The following is a 19,880-nucleotide window of genomic DNA, read 5'->3' on the forward strand; positions in this document are numbered from 1 at the left end:
TGAGGGACTGCAGATCAGGTAAGATCACACACACACACACACACACACACACACACACACACACACACACACACACACACACACACACACACACACACACACACACACACACACACACACACACACACACACACACACACACACACACACACTCCCTCTCACACTCACACACACACACACACACACTCCCCTCACACACACACACACACACACACACACACACACACACACACACACACACACACACACACACACACACACACACACACACACACTCACACACACACCCTAATTGTAGTATAATGTAATACAATAAATACATTTTTGTTCTAACTAGGAATTTATAAAATGTGTTTTATTTTAAAGCGGGGTTAGGGACGAGTAGATTTTTTGGTGATTTGTCGAACACTGTATATATATATATATATAATATATATATATATATGCAAATATAACTGTATGCTCATCTGCATGTCTTAGGCAGGTCTGCAACCCCGCCTTTCCCCATTATCACCCAGCATACAGCACTTCCACTGCTGCAAGGGATTCTGGGGAAATGACATGCAAATGAGCACACAGTGTCACTTTTTGCCTCAATAACCATTTTTAACATGGTTCCCTATAAGTGCTGTATGCTGGGTGATAATGGGGAAAGGCGGGGTTGCAGACCTGCCTAAGACATGCAGATGAGCATACAGTTATATTGCATATTTGCTTTCCTGTAGAGGGTTTTTGTCACTTTTTGACTCACCATAACTTAACTCAGTATTATGGTTATATGTATGTGTGTATATATATATATAATATACACTGTGTGCTCATTTGCATGTCATTTCCAGAATCCCTTGCTTCAGTGGAAGCACTGTATGCTGGGTGATAATGGTGAAAGGTGGGATTGCAGACCTGTCCTACGTATGCAAATGAGCATATTGTAATATTTCCATTTGCTATATGCTTTGCTGTGGAAGTTTTTTGTCACTTTTTTTACCCACCATAACATATCTATATATATCTATATCTATACACTACCGACACACTTTATTAAAGTGTGGCCGGTACCTGAAGCCGGGAGATTTCCCGGCTTGCTAGTGGCCGCCCCTCGGCGTGCGCGCGGGTCACGCGTCATCGGGAGCCTGCGCCCCCTGCACGCGCGTCCAGGGCTCCCCGAGGGAGCCCTGGTGTCCCGCGATGTGGGGGACGGCGGCAGGGGATTCCGGCGGACCCGGCAGCGTTAGGGAGAGCGCCCCGATCGGAGGGCGCTCTTCCGCTGCTTCGGCGCGCGCCCGTCACCCTCCAGCGCGCGCCAGGCTACTGCTGCGGCCAAGAACGGGCAAATGCTCGAATAAACTTGGCCGCAGCAGTATATATACTAGCTTTTGTACCCTAATTCGCCCGGGGACTGTATCTCAATGCTGGTACACCTTTCCCCGCTGCCGCCACATCCTCCCCCCCGCTTCTGGCACATCTCTCCGCGCCCCCTGCTGCCGGCACATCTCCCCGTGCTGCTTTAGGCCTCGGTCCTGCTGCGCTTGTTGGCGCGGGCGGCCATGTCGCGAGTTCCCACCAGCAGGGGAATCCCCACCGAGCCGGTCCCGGGCCCCCCTGGCGGCACAACGCACTACACGCTGTGGCGCGTCAGCCGCTAGGAGACACAAGAGAATGGTGTTTCCTAGCGTTGACGCGTCACGTGGTGTGGCTGTGAGCCAATGGGGAGGGAGGCTTCGGGAGGAGGAGAGGCTTCGGGGAGCGGGGAGGAGTGTATGAGTGTGCCTGAGTGCGTGAGTGCCTGTCTGTGTGTCTGAGTGCGTGAGTGCCTGTCTGTGTGTGTGTATGTGTGTGCCTGAGTGCGTGAGTGCCTGCCTCTGTCTGTGTGTGTGTGTGTGTGTGTGTGTGCCTGTGTGTGTGTGTTGCTTACTTACCTTGTGTTGCTTACTTACCTTAAAAATCAGCAGCTCCAGCCCGAGCCGTGAAGGGAGGGGGGGGGAGAGTAGCGGGTCCCTCCGCTCAAGCCACGCCCCCCCTCCTTGTCAAGCCTCCCACTCCCGTCCACCTCCCGCTCCCGCTCCCTACAGACCGCATATCGCGGTCTGTGTATGTCAGCGCACCGCCTGTCTGCAGTGCGGGTGCGCTGACTCTGGGAGCGGGGCCTTAGCCTTAGGATGCGGCCACGCTGCCGCTGAGCTCACTCATGCTTGAGAGCGGTGACGTCACCAGCTCCCCAAGCATGAGCTTTCGGCTGTCCTGAATTTTTTTTTAGAGCAGGAGCGTGGAGCGTGTCATTGGCTGGATAGGGGCTGTCTCTGTGTCTGTCTGTCTCTTTGTGTGTGTGTGTGGTGTGTGTCTCTCTGTGTCTCCATTTTTCCCTCTACAACCTTCCTCCCCTCTCTCCTCCCCCCCATTGCTCTCTCTCTCTCCCCCCAATTGCTCTCTCCCGCCCCCCTCCCCCTTCTCTCTCCCTTCCACCTCTCTCTCCCTTCCACCTCTCTCACCCTTCCCCTCTCTCCTTTCTCTCCCACCCTCTCTCTCTCTCCCCCTTCTCCTTTCTCCCCCCTCCCACTCCGTGTTCCCCCCTCACTCCCTCACTCAATTTTCTCCCCCCCCCTCACTCTGTTTTCTCTCCCCCCCACTCACTTCATTTTCTCTCCCCCCCACTCGCTCCGTTTTCTCTCCCCCCCACTCACTCCATTTTTCTCCCCCCCCCACTCGCTCTGTTTTCTCCTCCCACTCGCTCTGTTTTCTACCCCCCACTCGCTCTGTTTTCTCCCCCCCACTCGCTCTGTTTTCTCCCCCCCACTCGCTCTGTTTTCTCCCCCCCACTCGCTCTGTTTTCCCCCCCACTCGCTCTGTTTTCTCCCCCCCACTCGCTCTGTTTTCTCCCCCACACTCGCTCTGTTTTCTCCCCCACACTCGCTCTGTTTTCTCCCCCACACTCGCTCTGTTTTCTCCCCCACACTCGCTCTGTTTTCTCCCCCACACTCGCTCTGTTTTCTCCCCCACACTCGCTCTGTTTTCTCCCCCACACTCGCTCTGTTTTCTCCCCCCACACTCGCTCTGTTTTCTCCCCCACACTCGCTCTGTTTCTCCCCCACACTCGCTCTGTTTTCTCCCCCACACTCGCTCTGTTTTCTCCCCCCACACTCGCTCTGTTTTCTCCCCCACACTCGCTCTGTTTTCTCCCCCACACTCGCTCTGTTATCTCCCCCACACTCGCTCTGTTTTCTCCCCCCCACTCGCTCCGTTTTCTCCCCCCACTCGCTCCGTTTTCTCCCCCCCACTCACTCAATTTTCTTCCCCCTCACTCTGTTTTCTTCCCCCCTCACTCCGTTTTCTTCCCCCACACGCACTTTGTTTTCTTCCCCCCCACTCACTCTGTTTTCTTACCCTCCAACTCAGTCCGTTTTCTTCCCCCCCCAGTCCGTTTTTTCCCAATCACTCCGTTTTCTCCCACTCACTCTTTCCCCCCCCCCACTCACTCTGTTTTCTCCCCCCCCCCCCCACTCACTCTGTTTTCTCCCCCCCCCACTCACTCCGTTTTCTCTCCTCTCCACCACCCTCACATCTCACATCAGACACACAGCACCAAGCAGGCACAAACACGCCCCCTCCATTAGTAGCCCCGCCCCCTGCTTTTGCTGCGAGAGATTTGCTGGACATTAGAATGTCCATAATTTGGGAGGTGAGTCACATTGAAGCTCAAAATAGTTGTGTTGACCTACAAATCTGCAGCAGAATGTCCAGTGAAAGTTTTGTGGTGCTACGTGGTGCCGTTTCTGAGATTTTGATGCTTCTGACATACAAACAAACAGAAAACGGAATCCAACTTAGAATTATAGTATAGTATGTATATATATATATATATATATATACTATATATATATATATATATATATATATATATATATATATATATATATATATATCTATATCTATATATATATATATCTATATATATATCAGTACCGTGTTAGCCGAGCTTCAATAATCAAAAAATAAAAAATAAATAGATGATACCGTTCTGTGGCTAACGAAATGCTTTTATTTGTGCGAGCTTTCGAGATACACTGATCTCTTCTTCCGGCGATGTTACAATGAAATATATATATATGTGTGTGTGTGTGTGTGTGTGTGTGTGTGTGTGTATATGAATGCATGAATGACCTACTCATGTCTCAAATTGCAAAGCCAGTACAACCAACCTCACACTTATGAGACCCACAAGGTCGAAACAGTCTGTCTGTGAGTGGGTTTATTGGCTTTGCATCTCATCCAGGCTATGTTAAAAGCTGTGTTTAAAACAGCATGTATTGGGTTAAGGGTTTAACCATGTAATGTGGTCTTGAGACAAAAAGTGGCACTGTGTGCTCATTTGCATGCCATTCCCAGAATCCTGTGCTGCAGTGGAAACACTGTATGCTAGGTGATAATGGTGAAAAGCAGGGTTGCAGACCTGTCTAAGACATGTGAATGTGCTCACAAGTAATATTTTTATATGATATATATATATATATAATATATATATTATATATATATATATATATATATATATATATATATATATATATATATATATATATTTCAACCACACATTATATACGTTATGGTGGGTAAAAACGTGACACGTTGCAGAGCCAGTATAACCAGCCTCACTCCGATAAGACCCAAAATGTCAATAAGCTATCTGTGAGTAGGGTTACTGGCTCTGCACTTCTTTAACCCAGGCTGTGCTGAAAAGCTGTGTAATACGGCAGGCAGAAGCTTGGGTAATAAGCAAAGCGTGACACACTGCTCATGTGCATGTAATTACCCAGAATCCCTGGCTACAGTGCAAGCATTGCATTTTAAGAGATAATGGGGTAAAGGCAGGTTTGCAGACATGTGAATGTGCTCACAAGTGGTCTTTTTATGTGCTCGGAAAACTCCAGCTCCGAACACACACCCAGTTTTGTCAACCCGTGGTGATGTCAATTAGCAGCTGAATCTCTGTCAGGGTCTGTGAGTGTGGGGGGAGTGTGCGAATCCTGTGAGTGGGAGGGGGAGTGTGCGAGTCCTGTGAGTGTGGGGGAGTGTGTGAGTCCTGTGAGGGGTGGGGGAGGGTGTGAGTCCTGTGAGTGGGGGTGGGGAGTGTGTGAGTCCTGTGAGTGGGGAGGGAATGTGTGAGTCCTGTGGGTGTGGGAGGGTGCGAGTCTTGTGAGTGGGGGGTGGGAGGGTGCGAGTCTTGTGAGTGGGGGGTGGGAGGGTGCAAGTCTTGTGAGTGGGGGAGGGGTGCGAGTCCTGTGAGTGGGGAGGGGGAGGGTGCGAGTCTTGTGAGTTTGCGAGTCTTGTGAGTGGGGGGGTGCGAGTCCTGTGAGTGGGGGGGGGAGTGTGCAAGTCTTGTGAGTGGGGGGGGTGCAAGTCTTGTAAGTGGGGGGAGGGTGCGAGTCTTGTAAGTGGGGGGGAGGGGTGCGAGTCTTGTAAGTGGGGGGGAGGGTGTGCGAGTCTTGTAAGTGGGGGGGAGGGTGCGAGTCTTGTGAGTGGGGGGGAGGGTGCGAGTCTTGTGAGTGGGGGGGGGGTGCGAGTCCTGTGAGTGGTGGGGGGGAGTGTGTCAGTCCTGTGAGTGGGGGTGGGGAGTGTGTGAGTCCTGTGAGTGGGGGTGGGGAGTGTGTGAGTCCTGTGAGTGGGGGTGGGGAGTGTGTGAGCCCTGTGAGTGGGGGTGGGGAGTGTGTGAGTCCTGTGAGTGGGGGTGGGGAGTGTGTGAGTCCTGTGAGTGGGGGTGGGGAGTGTGTGAGTCTTGTGAGTGGGGGGGGAGAGTGTGGAGTCCTGTGAGTGGGGGGGGGGTGTGAGTCCTGTGAGTGTGGGGTGGAGGGTGCGAGTCTTGTGAGTGGGGGGCGGGAGGGTGCAAGTCTTGTGAGTGGGGTTTGGGAGGTTGCGAGTCTTGTGAGTGGGGGGGGGGATGCGAGTCCTGTGAGTGGGGGGCGATGCGAGTCCTGTGAGTGGGGGGGAGGGTGCGAGTCTTGTGAGTGGGGGGGTGCGAGTCCTGTGAGTGGGGGGGGGGAGTGTGCAAGTCTTGTGAGTGGGGGGGGGGTGCAAGTCTTGTAAGTGGGGGGGAGGGTGCGAGTCTTGTAAGTGGGGGGGAGGGTGCGAGTCTTGTAAGTGGGGGGGAGGGTGCGAGTCTTGTAAGTGGGGGGAGGGTGCGAGTCTTGTGAGTGGGGGGGAGGGTGCGAGTCTTGTGAGTGGGGGGAGGGTGCGAGTCTTGTGAGTGGGGGGGAGGGTGCGAGTCTTGTGAGTGGGGGGGAGGGTGCGAGTCTTGTGAGTGGGGGGGAGGGTGCGAGTCTTGTGAGTGGGGGGAGGGTGCGAGTCCTGTGAGTGGTGGGGGGGAGTGTGTCAGTCCTGTGAGTGGGGGGGAGGAGTGTGTGAGTCCTGTGAGTGGGGGTGGGGAGTGTGTGAGCCCTGTGAGTGGGGGGGAGTGTGTGAGTCCTTGTGAGTGGGAGTGTGTGAGTCCTGTGAGTGGGGGTGGGGAGTGTGTGAGTCCTGTGAGTGGGGGTGGGAGTGTGTGAGTCTTGTGAGTGGGGGGGAGTGTGTGAGTCCTGTGAGTGGGAGGGAGTGTGTGAGTCCTGTGAGTGGGGTGGGGAGTGTGAGTCCTGTGAGTGGGGGGGGGGTGTGAGTCCTGTCGAGTGTGGGGGTGGGAGGGTGCGAGTCTTGTGAGTGGGGGGCGGGAGGGTGCAAGTCTTGTGAGTGGGGTTTGGGAGGTTGCGAGTCTTGTGAGTGGGGGGGGATGCGAGTCCTGTGAGTGGGGGGCGATGCGAGTCCTGTGAGTGGGGTGGAGGGTGCGAGTCTTGTAAGTGGGGGGGAGGGTGCGAGTCTTGTAAGTGGGGGGAGGGTGCGAGTCTTGTAAGTGGGGGGGTGCGAGTCTTGTGAGTCGGGGGCTAGGGTGTGAGTCCTGTGAGTGCGGGGGGGGGGAGGGTGCGAGTCCTGTGAGTGCGGGGGGGGAGGGTGCGAGTCCTGTGAGTGGGGGGGAGGTGCGAGTCCTGTGAGTGGGGGGGGAGGGTGCGAGTCTTGTGAGTGGGGCGGGGTGCGAGTCTTGTAAGTGGGGGGAGGGTGCGAGTTTTGTAAGTGGGGGGAGGGTGCGAGTCTTGTAAGTGGGGGGAAGGGTGCGAGTCTTGTTAGTGGGGGGGAGGGTGCGAGTCTTGTGAGTGGGGGGGAGGGTGCGAGTCTTGTGAGTGGGGGGGAGGGTGCGAGTCGTGTGAATGTGGGGGGGGAGGCGAGTCGTGTGAATGTGGGGGGGTGCGAGTCTTGTGAGTGGCGGGGTTGCGAGTCTTGTGAGTGGGCGGGGAGGGTCCGAGTCCTGTGAGTGGGGGGGAGAGTGCGAATCCTGTGAGTGGGGGGTGGAGTGTGCGAGTCCTGTGAGTGGGGGGGGCGAGTGTGCGAGTCCTGTGAGTGTGGGGGGCGAGTGTGCGAGTCCTATGAGTGGAGGGGGCGAGTGGCGAGTCCTATGAGTGGGGGGGAAGAGTGTGCGAGTCCAATAAGTGGGTGGGAAGAGTGTATGAGTCCAATGAGTGGGGGGGTGGGGGGGGGAGTGTTCAAGTCCTATGAGTGGGGAAGGGGGAGTTTGCGAGTCCTGTGACTGGGGAAGGGGGAGTGTGCGAGTCCTATGAGTGGGGGGGAGGGTGTGTGCGAGTACTGTGAGTGTGGAAGGGGAGTGTGCGAGTCCTGTGAGTGGGGGGGAGTGTGCAAGTCCTATGAGTGGGGGGGGGGGAGTTTGCGAGTCCTGTGAGTGGGGGGGAGAATGTGCGAGTCCTGTGAGTGGGGGGGAGAGTGTGCGAATCCTGTGAGTGGGGGGGAGAGTGCGAGTCCTGTGGGTGGTGAGGGTGTGAGTCTTGTGAGTGGGTGGTGGTGCGAGTCTTGTGAGTGGGTGGGAGGGTGCGAGTCTTGTGAGTGGGTGGGAGGGTGCGAGTCTTGTGAGTGGGGGGGAGGGTGCGAGTCTTGTGAGTGGGGGGGAGGGTGCGAGTCTTGTGAGTGGGGGGGAGGGTGCGAGTCTTGTGAATGTGGGGGGGGTGCGAGTCTTGTGAGTGGGGGGGTGCGAGTCTTGTAAGTGGGGGGGAGGGTGCGAGTCTTGTAAGTGGGGGGAGGGTGCACGTCTTGTAAGTGGGGGGAGGGTGCACGTCTTGTAAGTGGGGGGGGTGCGAGTCTTGTGAGTGGGGGGGGAGGGTGTGAGTCCTGTGAGTGGGGGGGGGAGGGTGCGAGTCTTGTGAGTGGGGTGGGGTGCGAGTCTTGTGAGTGGGGGGGAGGGTGTGAGTCCTGTGAGTGGGGGGGGGAGGGTGCGAGTCTTGTGAGTGGGGTGGGGTGCGAGTCTTGTAAGTGGGAGTAGGGTGCGCGTCTTGTAAGTGGGAGTAGGGTGCGCGTCTTGTAAGTGGGGGGGGGGTGCGAGTCTTGTGAGTGGGGGGGAGGGTGCGAGTCCTGTGAATGGGGGGGGGGAGGCTGCGAGTCTTGTGAGTGGGGCGGGGTGCAAGTCTTGTAAGTGGGGGGAGGGTGTGAGTCTTGTAAGTGGGGGGGAGGGTGTGAGTCTTGTAAGTGGGGGGGAGGGTGCGAGTCTTGTAAGTGGGGGGAAGGGTGCGAGTCTTGTTAGTGGGGGGGGAGGGTGCGAGTCTTGTAAGTGGGGTGGAGGGTGCGAGTCTTGGAGTGGGGGGGAGGGTGCGAGTCTTGGAGTGGGGGGGAGGGTGCGAGTCTTGTGAGTGGGGGGGGAATGTGCGAGTCGTGTGAATGTGGGGGGGGGAGGGAGGCGAGTCGTGTGAATGTGGGGGGGTGCGAGTCTTGTGAGTGGGGGGGGGTGCGAGTCTTGTGAGTGGGCGGGGAGGGTCCGAGTCCTGTGAGTGGGGGGGCGAGTGTGCGAATCATGTGAGTGGGGGGGCGAGTGTGCGAGTCCTGTGAGTGGGGGGGCGAGTGTGCGAGTCCTGTGAGTATGGGGGGCGAGTGTGCGAGTCCTGTGAGTGTGGGGGGTGAGTGTGCGAGTCCTATGAGGGGGGGGGGCGACGTGGGCGAGTCCTATGAGTGGGGGGGGGGAGTGTGCGAGTCCTATGAGAGGGGGGGAAGAGTGTGCGAGTCCAATAAGTGGGTGAGGAAGAGTGTACGAGTCCAATGAGTGGGGGGGAAGTGTGTGAGTCCTATGAGTGGGGGGGGGGGTGTGTGCGAGTACTGTGAGTGGGGGGCGAGTGTGCGAGTCCTGTGAGTGGGGGGCGAGTGTGCAAGTCCTATGCGTGGGGGGGAGTGTGCGAGTCCTATGAGTGGGGGGGAGAGTGTGCGAGTCCAATGAGTGGGGAAGGGGGAGTGTGCGAGTCCTATGAGTGGGGAAGGGGGAGTTTGCGAGTCCTATGAGTGGGGAAGGGGGAGTGTGCGAGTCCTATGAGTGGGGGAAGGGGGAGTGTGCGAGTCCTATGAGTGGGGAAGGGGAGTTTGCAAGTCCTGTGAGTGGTGGGGGGAGTGTGCGAGTCCTATGAGTGGGGAAGGGGGAGTTTGTGAGTCCTATGAGTGGAGAAGGGGGAGTGTGCGAGTCCAATGAGGGGGGGGGGAGTGTGCGAGTCTTGTGAGTGGGGGGGGAATGTGCGAGTCGTGTGAATGTGGGGGGGGGAGGGAGGCGAGTCGTGTGAATGTGGGGGGGTGCGAGTCTTGTGAGTGGGGGGGGTGCGAGTCTTGTGAGTGGGCGGGGAGGGTCCGAGTCCTGTGAGTGGGGGGGAGAGTGCGAATCATGTGAGTGGGGGGGCGAGTGTGCGAGTCCTGTGAGTGGGGGGGCGAGTGTGCGAGTCCTGTGAGTATGGGGGGCGAGTGTGCGAGTCCTGTGAGTGTGGGGGGTGAGTGTGCGAGTCCTATGAGTGGGGGGGGGCGAGTGGGCGAGTCCTATGAGTGGGGGGGGGGAGTGTGCGAGTCCTATGAGAGGGGGGGAAGAGTGTGCGAGTCCAATAAGTGGGTGGGGAAGAGTGTACGAGTCCAATGAGTGGGGGGGGGGGAAGTGTGTGAGTCCTATGAGTGGGGGGGGGGGGGTGTGCGAGTCCTATGAGTGGGGGGGGGGAGTGTTCGAGTCCTATGAGTGGGGAAGGGGGAGTGTGCGAGTCCTATGAGTGGGGGGGAGGGTGTGTGCGAGTACTGTGAGTGGGGAAGGGGAGTGTGCGAGTCCTGTGAGTGGGGGGGAGTGTGCAAGTCCTATGAGTGGGGGGGGGGGAGTTTGCGAGTCCTGTGAGTGGGGGGGAGAATGTGCGAGTCCTGTGAGTGGGGGGGGGGTGTGCGCGAGTCCTGTGAGTGGGGGGGGAGAGTGTGTGAGTCCTGTGAGTTGGGAGGAGTGTGTGAGTCCTGTGAGTGTGGGGGACGGTGTGAGTCTTGTGAGTGGGGGGGAGGGTGCGACTCCTGTGAGTGGGGGGAGGGTGTGAGTCTTGTGAGTGGGTGGGGGTGCGAGTCCTGTGAGTGGGGGGTGGAGGGTGCGAGTCTTGTAAGTGGGGAGGAGGGTGCGAGTCTTGTGAGTGGGTGGGAGGGTGCGAGTCTTGTGAGTGGGGGGAGGGTGCGAGTCTTGTGAATGGGGGGGAGGGTGCGAGTCCTGTGAATGGGGGGGAGGGTGCGAGTCCTGTGAGTGGGGGGGAGGGTGCGAGTCTTGTGAATGTGGGGGGGGGGGCGAGTCTTGTGAGTGGGGGGGGCGAGTCTTGTGAGTGGGCGGGGAGGGTCCGAGTCCTGTGAGTGGGGGGGAGAGTGCGAGTCCTGTGAGTGGGGGGCGAGTGTGCAAGTGGGGGTAGGAGTGTGTGAGTCCTGTGAGTGGGGGTAGGAGGGTGCGAGTCCTGTGAGTGGGGGGGGAGTGTGTGAGTCATATGAGTGGGGGGGTGCGGGTCCTGTGAGTGGGGGGGGAGTGTGCGAGTCTTGTGAGTGGGGGGGAGTGTGGGAGTGTGCAAGTCCTGTGAGTGGGGGGGAGTGTGCGAGTCCTGTGAGTGAGGGGGAGTGTGCGAGTCCTGTGAGTGGGGGGCAAGTGTGCGAGTCCTGTGAGTGGGGGGGCAAGTGTGTGGGTCCTGTGAGTGGGGGGGGCGAGTGCGCGAGTCCTGTGAGTGTCGGGGGCGAGTGTGCGAGTCCTGTGATTGTGGGGGGTGTGTGCGAGTCCTGAGTGGGGGGGCGAGTGTGTGAGTCCAATGAGTGGGGGGGGGAGTGTGCGAGTCCTATGAGTGGGGGGGGGGGGTGTGCGAGTCCTATGAGTGGGGGGGAAGAGTATGCAAGTCCTATGAGTGGGGGGAAGAGTGTGCGAGTCCAATGAGTGGGGGGAAGAGTGTGCGAGTCCAATGAGTGGGTGGGGAAGAGTGTGCGAGTCCAATGAGTGGGGGGGAAGTGTGCGAGTCCTATGAGTGGGGGGGAGAGTGTGCGAGTTCAATGAGTGGGAGGGGGGAGTGTGCGAGTCCTATGAGTGGGGAAGGGGGAGTTTGCAAGTACTGTGAGTGGGGAAGGGGAGTGTGTGAGTCCTGTGAGTGAGGAGGAGTTTGCGAGTCCTGTGAGTGCGCGGGGAGGGTCCGAGTCCTGTGAGGGGGGGGAGAGTGCGAGTCCTGTGAGTGGGGGGGGGGAGAGTGCGAGTCCTGTGAGTGGGGGGCGAGTGTGCAAGTGGGGGTAGGAGTGTGTGAGTCCTGTGAGTGGGGGTAGGAGGGTGCGAGTCCTGTGAGTGGGGGGGGGGGTGTACGAGTCATATGAGTGGGGGGGTGCGGGTCCTGTGAGTGGGGGGGAGTGTGCGAGTCCTGTGAGTGGGGGGGAGTGTGCGAGTCCTGTGAGTGGGGGGGAGTGTGCGAGTCCTGTGAGTGCGGGGGGAGTGTGCGAGTCCTGTGAGTGGGGGGGAGTGTGCGAGTCCTGTGAGTGCGGGGGGGGGGGTGTGTGCGAGTCCTGTGAGTGGGGAGCGAGTGTGCGAGTCCTGTGAGTGGGGGGCGAGTGTGCGAGTCCTATGAGTGGGGGGGAGAGTGTGCGAGTCCTATGAGTGGGGGGGAGAGTGTGCGAGTCCAATGAGTGGGGAAGGGGGAGTGTGCGAGTCCTATGAGTGGGGAAGGGGGAGTTTGCGAGTCCTATGAGTGGGGAAGGGGGAGTGTGCGAGTCCTATGAGTGGGGGAGGAGGGTGTGTGCGAGTACTGTGAGTGGGGAAGGGGAGTTTGCAAGTCCTGTGAGTGGTGGGGGGAGTGTGCGAGTCCTATGAGTGGGGAAGGGGGAGTTTGTGAGTCCTATGAGTGGAGAAGGGGGAGTGTGCGAGTCCTATCAGTGGGGAAGGGGGAGTTTGCGAGTCCTATGAGTGGGGGAGTGTGAGAGTCCTATGAGTGGGGGGGAGGGTGTGTGCAAGTACTGTGAGTGGGGAAGGGGAGTGTGCAAGTCCTGTGAGTGGGGGGGGAGTGTGCAAGTCCTGTGAGTGGGGGGGGAGTGTGCAAGTCCTGTGAGTGGGGGGGGAGTGTGCAAGTCCTATGAGTGGGGGGGAGTGTGCGAGTACTATGAGTGGGGGGGAGAGTGTGCGAGTCCTGTGAGTGGGGGGGAGAGTGTGCGAGTCCTGTGAGTGGGGGGGAGTGTGCAAGTTCTGTGAGTGGGGGGGAGTGTGCGAGTCCTGTGTCAGGGGCCGTCTGTCTTGGGTTTGCTGAACACAGCGACATTAAACATCCGATCAGAGGGTAAATAAAGGTAGTGTAGAAGGGGAGATTTTGCCTGTGCAAAGTTTTGTTCAACACCTTGATGCAAGGGAGAAGGAGCAGCTCCGTGAGTGAAGACACTGACTTTGAAAACAATGACATGGAGTTTGAATCAGGGGAACTACTGTACATAAGCAAAAATCCCAGGTTACAATTTCAGCTGTATATAACAGTATATATGTATTTGTACATTCGTGTACAAATCTGTGTTCCTCACTGTACGTGTCCCTGCAGACCTGCCTACTCGCAGTCCCACACCGTTCTGACCCCCTTCTCAGCACCTCTTGGTGGAGGGTGAAGTTCATATGGAGACCATGAAATGTGTTTTCACGAGTTGGGGCTGTGTCCTTCCGGGGTGTGATGGACGATCACACGGGGGAGAAGTTGAAATTAATGTGTGTGCGTTTGTGTGTTTAGAGCAGTGTTTTACAACCAGGTTCTTAGTAACCCTTGGGTTTCGCTGGCGTTTCTAAAGGGTTCCCTACAATTTTCAGGTCATTTGAAAATGGTACCAAATACAGAAGAATTTACTGTACAATGCATCTGATATGTTTCGGATATTAGAGAGGGTCGGGGTTCCTTACAATGCATCTGATATCCGAAACATTTTAGAGAGGGTCGGGGTTCCTTACAATGCATCTGATATCCGAAACATATTAGAGAGGGTCGGGGTTCCTTACAATGCATCTGATATCCGAAACATATTAGAGAGGGTCGGGGTTCCTTATAATGCATCTGATCTCAGATGCGCTATTAGAGAGGGTTGGGGTTCCGTACAATGCATCTGATATCTGAAACGTATTAGAGAGGGTTGGGGATCCTTACAATGCTTCTGATATCTGAAACGTATTAGAGAGGGTTGGGGATCCTTACAATGCATCTGGTATCATGATATCAGACGTGCTATTAGAGAGGGTTGGGGATCCTTACAATGCATCTGATCTTAGGCGCGGTTCAGTTCTGTATCAAACCCTCCAATACTTCGCACATAAAATAGGCCCCACTGTAGTGCTTGTAATCATGCCGGATGGAGGAACTTCCAAGCTTTCTTTCAGGTTTTGCTTGGAGCATTTCAACTACTTGGTGGTCCAATACAAGTTATCACGCCCCCTACCCCCTCTCTCTCCTTTGCTACTGCATGGAAGAAAAGACCGGCGACCCGCCCTTCTTTCCAAGCAATTCCTATGGAAGTTCCCTAACCTAGGGGTTCTCAACTCCAGTCCTCAAGCCCACCCAAACAGGTCAGGTTTTCAGGATAACCCTGCTTCAGCACAGGTGGCTCAATCAGAGGCTCAGTCTTTGACACACACAACAACGTTCTGTTTAATAGGTACAGCTGGCCCGACAGAACCCAAACACGCAGCGTACCTGCTCAACACGTACAATGGGAGTGTGGCTTCGTGAATTTGTGCAGCGGTTAATAGACCACCAGATTTGGAGTCAGCACTAATAAATGGCAGAGGGGACCATTAACCCTCTCACTGCCATAGGCGCCAGTAACATTGCTCTGCCTCCACTTTCTTGGGTTAGCCCCACTAAAGGCAGATACAGTATACATAATGCGCTTTTATTCTTCTACACTTGAGTCGATTTTCGGAAAATAGGAGCACTACTAATATCAGGATACAAGAATCAAACTGCAAGAGAGTGTGTCCCAATAATAAAAGATTTAATGGATCATCAGCAGCAAATGACATAAAGGGGCAACAAATGAGTTTACATGTGAGTTTATTACTCTCTCGTCTTACACCATTTATTTTGCGCCCACTTCGATGCATATGTCTGGACATTAATTTGTGAGGATCCTTACTACAGTGCCTGTGGATTCCCTTTCAGCTATTCGAAATAAAGTGGACTAGTGGTGTTTTATTGAGTTATTGGTCACATAATATTGATACCCATGGACAATATTCTGGATACTTGTCATAGCACTATATCTACTTGCTTATATAAGCCTTCCTATCTATAGATAGAGCACCATACAGCTGTTCATACTGTTTATTCTTCTACGGTTGAGATATTAAATAAGGGGTGGGCGTAGCAGTGATTTATCTCCCTCGCTTGCAATTCACATTTTCTGCAAGTCAGACGCCCACTGAGATAATAGGACAAGGAAGATATAAGGGATAAGGGGAGTAACTCACTAACTTCAGGCTGTCAACATTTGCAGGAGAAACTTTCCAAAAAAGTGTTTGACATACTGTATTCTTCTACTTGTCGGAATTTGTAGTAATCGGGTAATTTGTCTGTAAATCACATCCCTGTCTTCAGATTAATCCGGTCTTCTGTGGGACTATGTTTACGATCGTTCTAATCTGAACATACAGGGAAAGCAAGATTTGCCCTAGTACTGCACAAGTACATTAGCTTTACGTTAAAATGTTTTGCACTGAACGTATAGCATCAACTTATCGAATAGGTTCATATACATCTTTAAAATATTATACAAACGGAGCATATAAAAAGAGTAAACCAATCAGGGTGGGGAGCTGTGTTGGGCCTTTCTTCTATGTAGTAACAAAGGAGAGAGAGAAAGTATGTGCTATTGTCACGGGAGACCAGCACTTTTTTTTTTATAACTTGAGTTTTATTGGAGAAAGCAAAGATAGTATACAATACAATAGTTGTGTTTGGAATGACAGCTTGTGTACATAAGATACAAATATACCAATATAGATCATTTGTACATAGGGGTGGATGTAATGGAATCGTATGGCTTTTCGGTCCCTACTTGGCCGTACGGCGTATAAGTAAATCAAATAGTAAGAAAAGTAATAACCGGGGTCTAATCATAGCAATGAAGAAAAAAAAAGAAAACCGGGGGGAAGGAAGGGGAGGGGGGAGAGAGGGTAGGGTAGGGGGCGAGCCGGGGAGGGGTGAGGGAGGGAGATCCGAACCTCGGGCTGATCTTGAGGGTATTCGGAATTATAGTCTCTGTCCGATTGTTTGAGTGTGTGGTTGCCTGTTCTGTCCCCCCCAAAGGAGAACGCATCTGTTGATATTAATGCCAGATTGGGAGACCAGCACTTTTAACACCTTTTACCACCGGGAAACACTATCACCAGAGAGGACACAATTATTGAATAAACAAAGTTTATTCTGGCACGACAGCAAACACCCAAAATACAAGATCACAATATACACTCACCAACTGTGGGTCTGGGGGGGAAGTCTCTAGCCTCAACTAGGTGCAGGAGCCTGCTTCAGGTAGGCTTGTCCTGTCTGCTTCCCGTCCCGTGGTTCGCAGGGCTTCTCTCAAGGCGATCCAGCACAAAGCACTTTTGAATCTCCCGCTCAGCTGTGTCACCGTCAAACTCAAACTTGCTCCGCTAGCTGGGCTTCTCCGCTGAGCTCAGTGCTTGTCTATGCTCTTTTACACAAAGCACTTTTGAAAAGCCCGCCAGCGTGTCTCCTATCGTCTCCACAGATTGTTTAGTTCTCTGCCCCGGCTGCTCTGCTTACATAGCCCCCGCTGGCTATCTTTAACATGGAGCAGGAGCCAGCGACCAATCACAGCGTGGATCGTGACCGTGCAGCCAATCACAGGCGAGGGCTGGACGGGGGCTCGCCTGGCTGCACCGATGGGAGAAGAGGGGGCCGTCTTAGGTGCCCAGGCCCGCCCCTGGATGACGAAGCGGCTGGGAGGCGGCAGATTTGAAACTGCCTATGGGGACTCAGTCCCGGAAACGGCTTCCCCCGGCCAGCCCCAAATCGCCTCCTGGGAAGGTGCCTGCAGGTAACAAAGACTCTCCCCACTGAAAGCCCATCCCTGGACCTGATAGCCAGCCCTTCCCTGCCCATTCACCCTCGGCACCCAGCCTCCCCCAGCCATTTGCCACGAACCGGCATTTCTTTGCAAGCAGAACAGGTAACTGGACTACGGTGTCTGCCTGCAAAGAAATTATTTCACATAACTTTATATTTACATACTGGTTGCCTTGTCTAACTGCATGTTGAACAGGCTACACTTCAACAGGGGAATACATTTTACTTTACAGGGAATAAAGTGATTTTACAGATATATACAGTTACTACATTCCCTGTTCCCACCTTATACAGTTTCCCCCTGTTGACGGGTACATGCAACCACACACGCGGGTTCCTTTGATAAGACTTATTTATTGAGCCTTAAAACATACAGCACACAAAAAATATAGCTTCTCATGAGCAGACAAAAAGAAAATACCTTCTTCAGCAGTCAAAACAAAATAGCTTCTTTTTAGCAGACAAAACAAAATAGCTTCTCTTCAGCTTAGAAAACAAGGCAGCTTCTCTTTTGCATGCAGGACACAGACAGTTCGTCACATATGTACTTTGCAACACAGACTTTATAGCAGTAATCTCTTCAATATTTTCAGTCCTGTGTCCTACAAGTGTGTGTAGCCTGGGTTTTTTTAAACACCTTCATTATGCAGCTCGGGTCAGACTAATTAAGCAGCCCTTCTCCACTGAAAGTTAACCTTGTCACTGCTGCACTGCAAACTTAGACATATGTTTGCCAGGTATATGGCTGGTGACGTTCATTCACCCTGTCAGACCCCCCCCCCCTTCCAGACATCAGACAGTGATTAGCTTTTTTACAGAAGGAGTTACACCAAACATTACATATACCGATCACCATGAGCCTCACACAGGCGGCCATTAAACACCATTTTGTGGCATCCAGCCGGGCTTCACCTTTATTATAGGAGGCTGGCTATAACCCCTACCGTGCCAGGTATGATGACTTTTATTGGACCAACAAGGGGTTGATATATTACAAGCTTTCGAACCTCTTGGGGTCCTTCATCGGTCCTACCGAAGGTTCGAAAGCTTGTAACATAACCACTCTGTCTAATAAAAGGCATCATACTCCTTAATCCCTCACCCTCCTTTGTTGGACCACCATGTTGTTGATATGTTACAAGCTTGGGTAGGACCCGATGAAGGACCCCGAGAGGTTCAAAATAATGTAATATATTGACTACTTCTGGTCCAATAAAACGTTTCCTACCACCTAATCTCTCTCCCTTAATATTGGCATAAAGACTAACAAATCGACATTTCGGTCACTGACAGAGACCCTTGTCAGGTAAACTGTACAGTTTCCCTAATGTTCTGCACTTGTAGGCAATGATGCCATCTTTAGCTAGTCCGATCGAATGGAGCACACCAAGGTAGCCTTTCAAAGTTTATGCCAGTTAACGAGGGATCAGGCGGCGCTAGCCCCTTATCGGAGCTTTACCGATTTCCCCGATAAAAATTTATGCTGTTGAACCCAAAAGAAAATAAATAAGTAAATGTTTCACTTTAAAGGCAAGCTAACCCCCCCCAAAAATAAATAAATATATATATATATATAATTTCATAATTACTTATTATAAACAAGTATTTATTTAATTCACATAATTGTTTCTTAAAGCAGCAGCCTCACATAGAAGATATATATATATACATACATACGCACGGCTCCGATAAGGGGTTATCACAGCTTGATCCAACGCTTACCGACATTGACTTGAACCCCCGGCAGAAGCAAAGCTTGGGTTTCTATTCCCCCCCGCCCCCAAACTATTAAGTGATACCTTAGCCAATTGTCATATTTAAGCTTTTGTGTTTTGCAAAATGTCAGCAACGCCCCCATGACGCAGGCATCTCCCCGTTCAGCGCGACTAAAAGCATGAAGCCCTTTAAACACCTATTTTTGGACGTGGTAGGTTCTGTTAACAAGACACCAGGGAGAAGGGGAAGAAAAACAGTGTGTTTATTACCACTGGCTTTCTGACAGCATGTGATGCCAAAGAAGAAGCACATTTGCAATGAGCATTACGCCTGAAGACAGATGCCTTGGGGGACATCAGGTCTCCTAATGGAAAAGGTTAAAGTTGGGTACAAACTTCAATGTTCCTCTGATCATGCCATTTATAATCACTTTGCCAGGGATACAACTCAATGCAAAACCCATCATTTCTAAGTAAAAGGTCTTTAAATGGGCTTGTACTAATGACTGATTCTGTAATCACGACAGCACAGGGCTTGGAATCTATCTACTTTGTTGGTGTCCCTCGTATCAAATTACAACATGCCTGCAAAGTATAATATGGAGTTGCATTCTTCTAACACGGGGGAGCTCAACTCCTGTCCTCAAGCCCCCCCCCCCCCCAAACAGGTTCGGTTTTCATTATTGAGCCACCTGTGCTAAAGCAGGGATATCCTGAAAATTTTACCTGTGGGGCTGGGGGGGGGGGGGGGGGGGGCTTGAGGACTTGAGTACCCCTGATCTAACCCAGAGAAGCAAAATGAATGTACAACACAGTGAGGGATGTGTGTACCTATTTCTTGTACTAACTGAACACACACAAAAGAAGTATTATTTGGTGTGTCGGTGTGTCTGTGTAAAAACTGTTCATCATACCCTGCAGAAAATTGGCATGCAAATGTGAGCAATTATAGGTCTGTCACGGTAGATTACATTTAAGAATTAGTTGATAATCTAAGAAATATTGTTTGAAACTGGTTACGGCGTGATGACCTCATCAAGCACATAGTTACAAAATAGCTTTCAGTGAAGAAGATTGGCACATTATGAAGTGCTCGAGACAGAGGAAGAATTATGGTCCAAAACGCCAACAGGAAACCAACATGAGCCTACCGCAGTGTATCCGGTACTTGTTAACATCAATTTAGTTGTCAGTTGAGTGTCTACATTGTGCTTCTTATATAATGTATCCATATATATATATATATATATATATATAGTGTCTCCATAACAGACCTATAATTCTGCAAATTTACATGGGAATTGAGAGAGAAATCTAGAAGCTATGATGAAAAAAATAAAGAGTCCCTTGTTTCCCGAACTCTGTGTATATAGTATAGTGACCAGACGTCCCGGTTTTTGTCATCGTGTCCCGCCGACTTTTTAAAAAGTGCCGAATGTCTTCTTTTTTTGTTTGCCAATTGCGCATGCGTGGCCGGCAAGAGCTGATCATGCCCAATCCGTGTGAGCCGTTCGCGCATGCGCAGTCGGCGTGGGCCTTTTGCGCATGGGCGACAGTTGTCCCTGTTTTTTCACCTGAAAAAAGTTCAGATGAAGCGCTCGTCATGGGAGAGGGGGTTTGGCCGGTATTAAAGGGGTTGCACCCCATATGGCCACCCCCTGACCTCACTTGGGAGGAAAGGGTTTAACTGGACTGCGGTCCAGTAATGTGTTTTTACCCTGCTTCAGCACCCAAATGTGTATTCCCCTGT

General features: G+C 53.1%; 1 protein-coding gene across 6 annotated transcripts in view; it reads right to left on the bottom strand.

Annotated features, from left to right (window-relative positions):
• RGS3 (regulator of G protein signaling 3) overlaps positions 1-19,880 on the bottom strand; it is a 457,941-nt gene that overhangs the window by 97,304 nt on the left and 340,757 nt on the right. Inside the window, exon 1 of one of the 6 annotated variants that reach the window (XM_075579470.1) lies at positions 18,089-18,181. The exons of the other annotated variants lie outside the window; for them this stretch is intronic. The gene's annotated coding sequence lies outside the window, so the exon portion shown is untranslated. Of the gene's footprint in view, positions 1-18,088; positions 18,182-19,880 lie in introns of those variants that run through there. 6 annotated transcript variants of the gene reach the window in all.

The sequence above is a fragment of the Ascaphus truei genome, chromosome 21 (genome assembly GCF_040206685.1).
Source record: "Ascaphus truei isolate aAscTru1 chromosome 21, aAscTru1.hap1, whole genome shotgun sequence".
Taxonomy (NCBI): domain Eukaryota; kingdom Metazoa; phylum Chordata; class Amphibia; order Anura; family Ascaphidae; genus Ascaphus; species Ascaphus truei.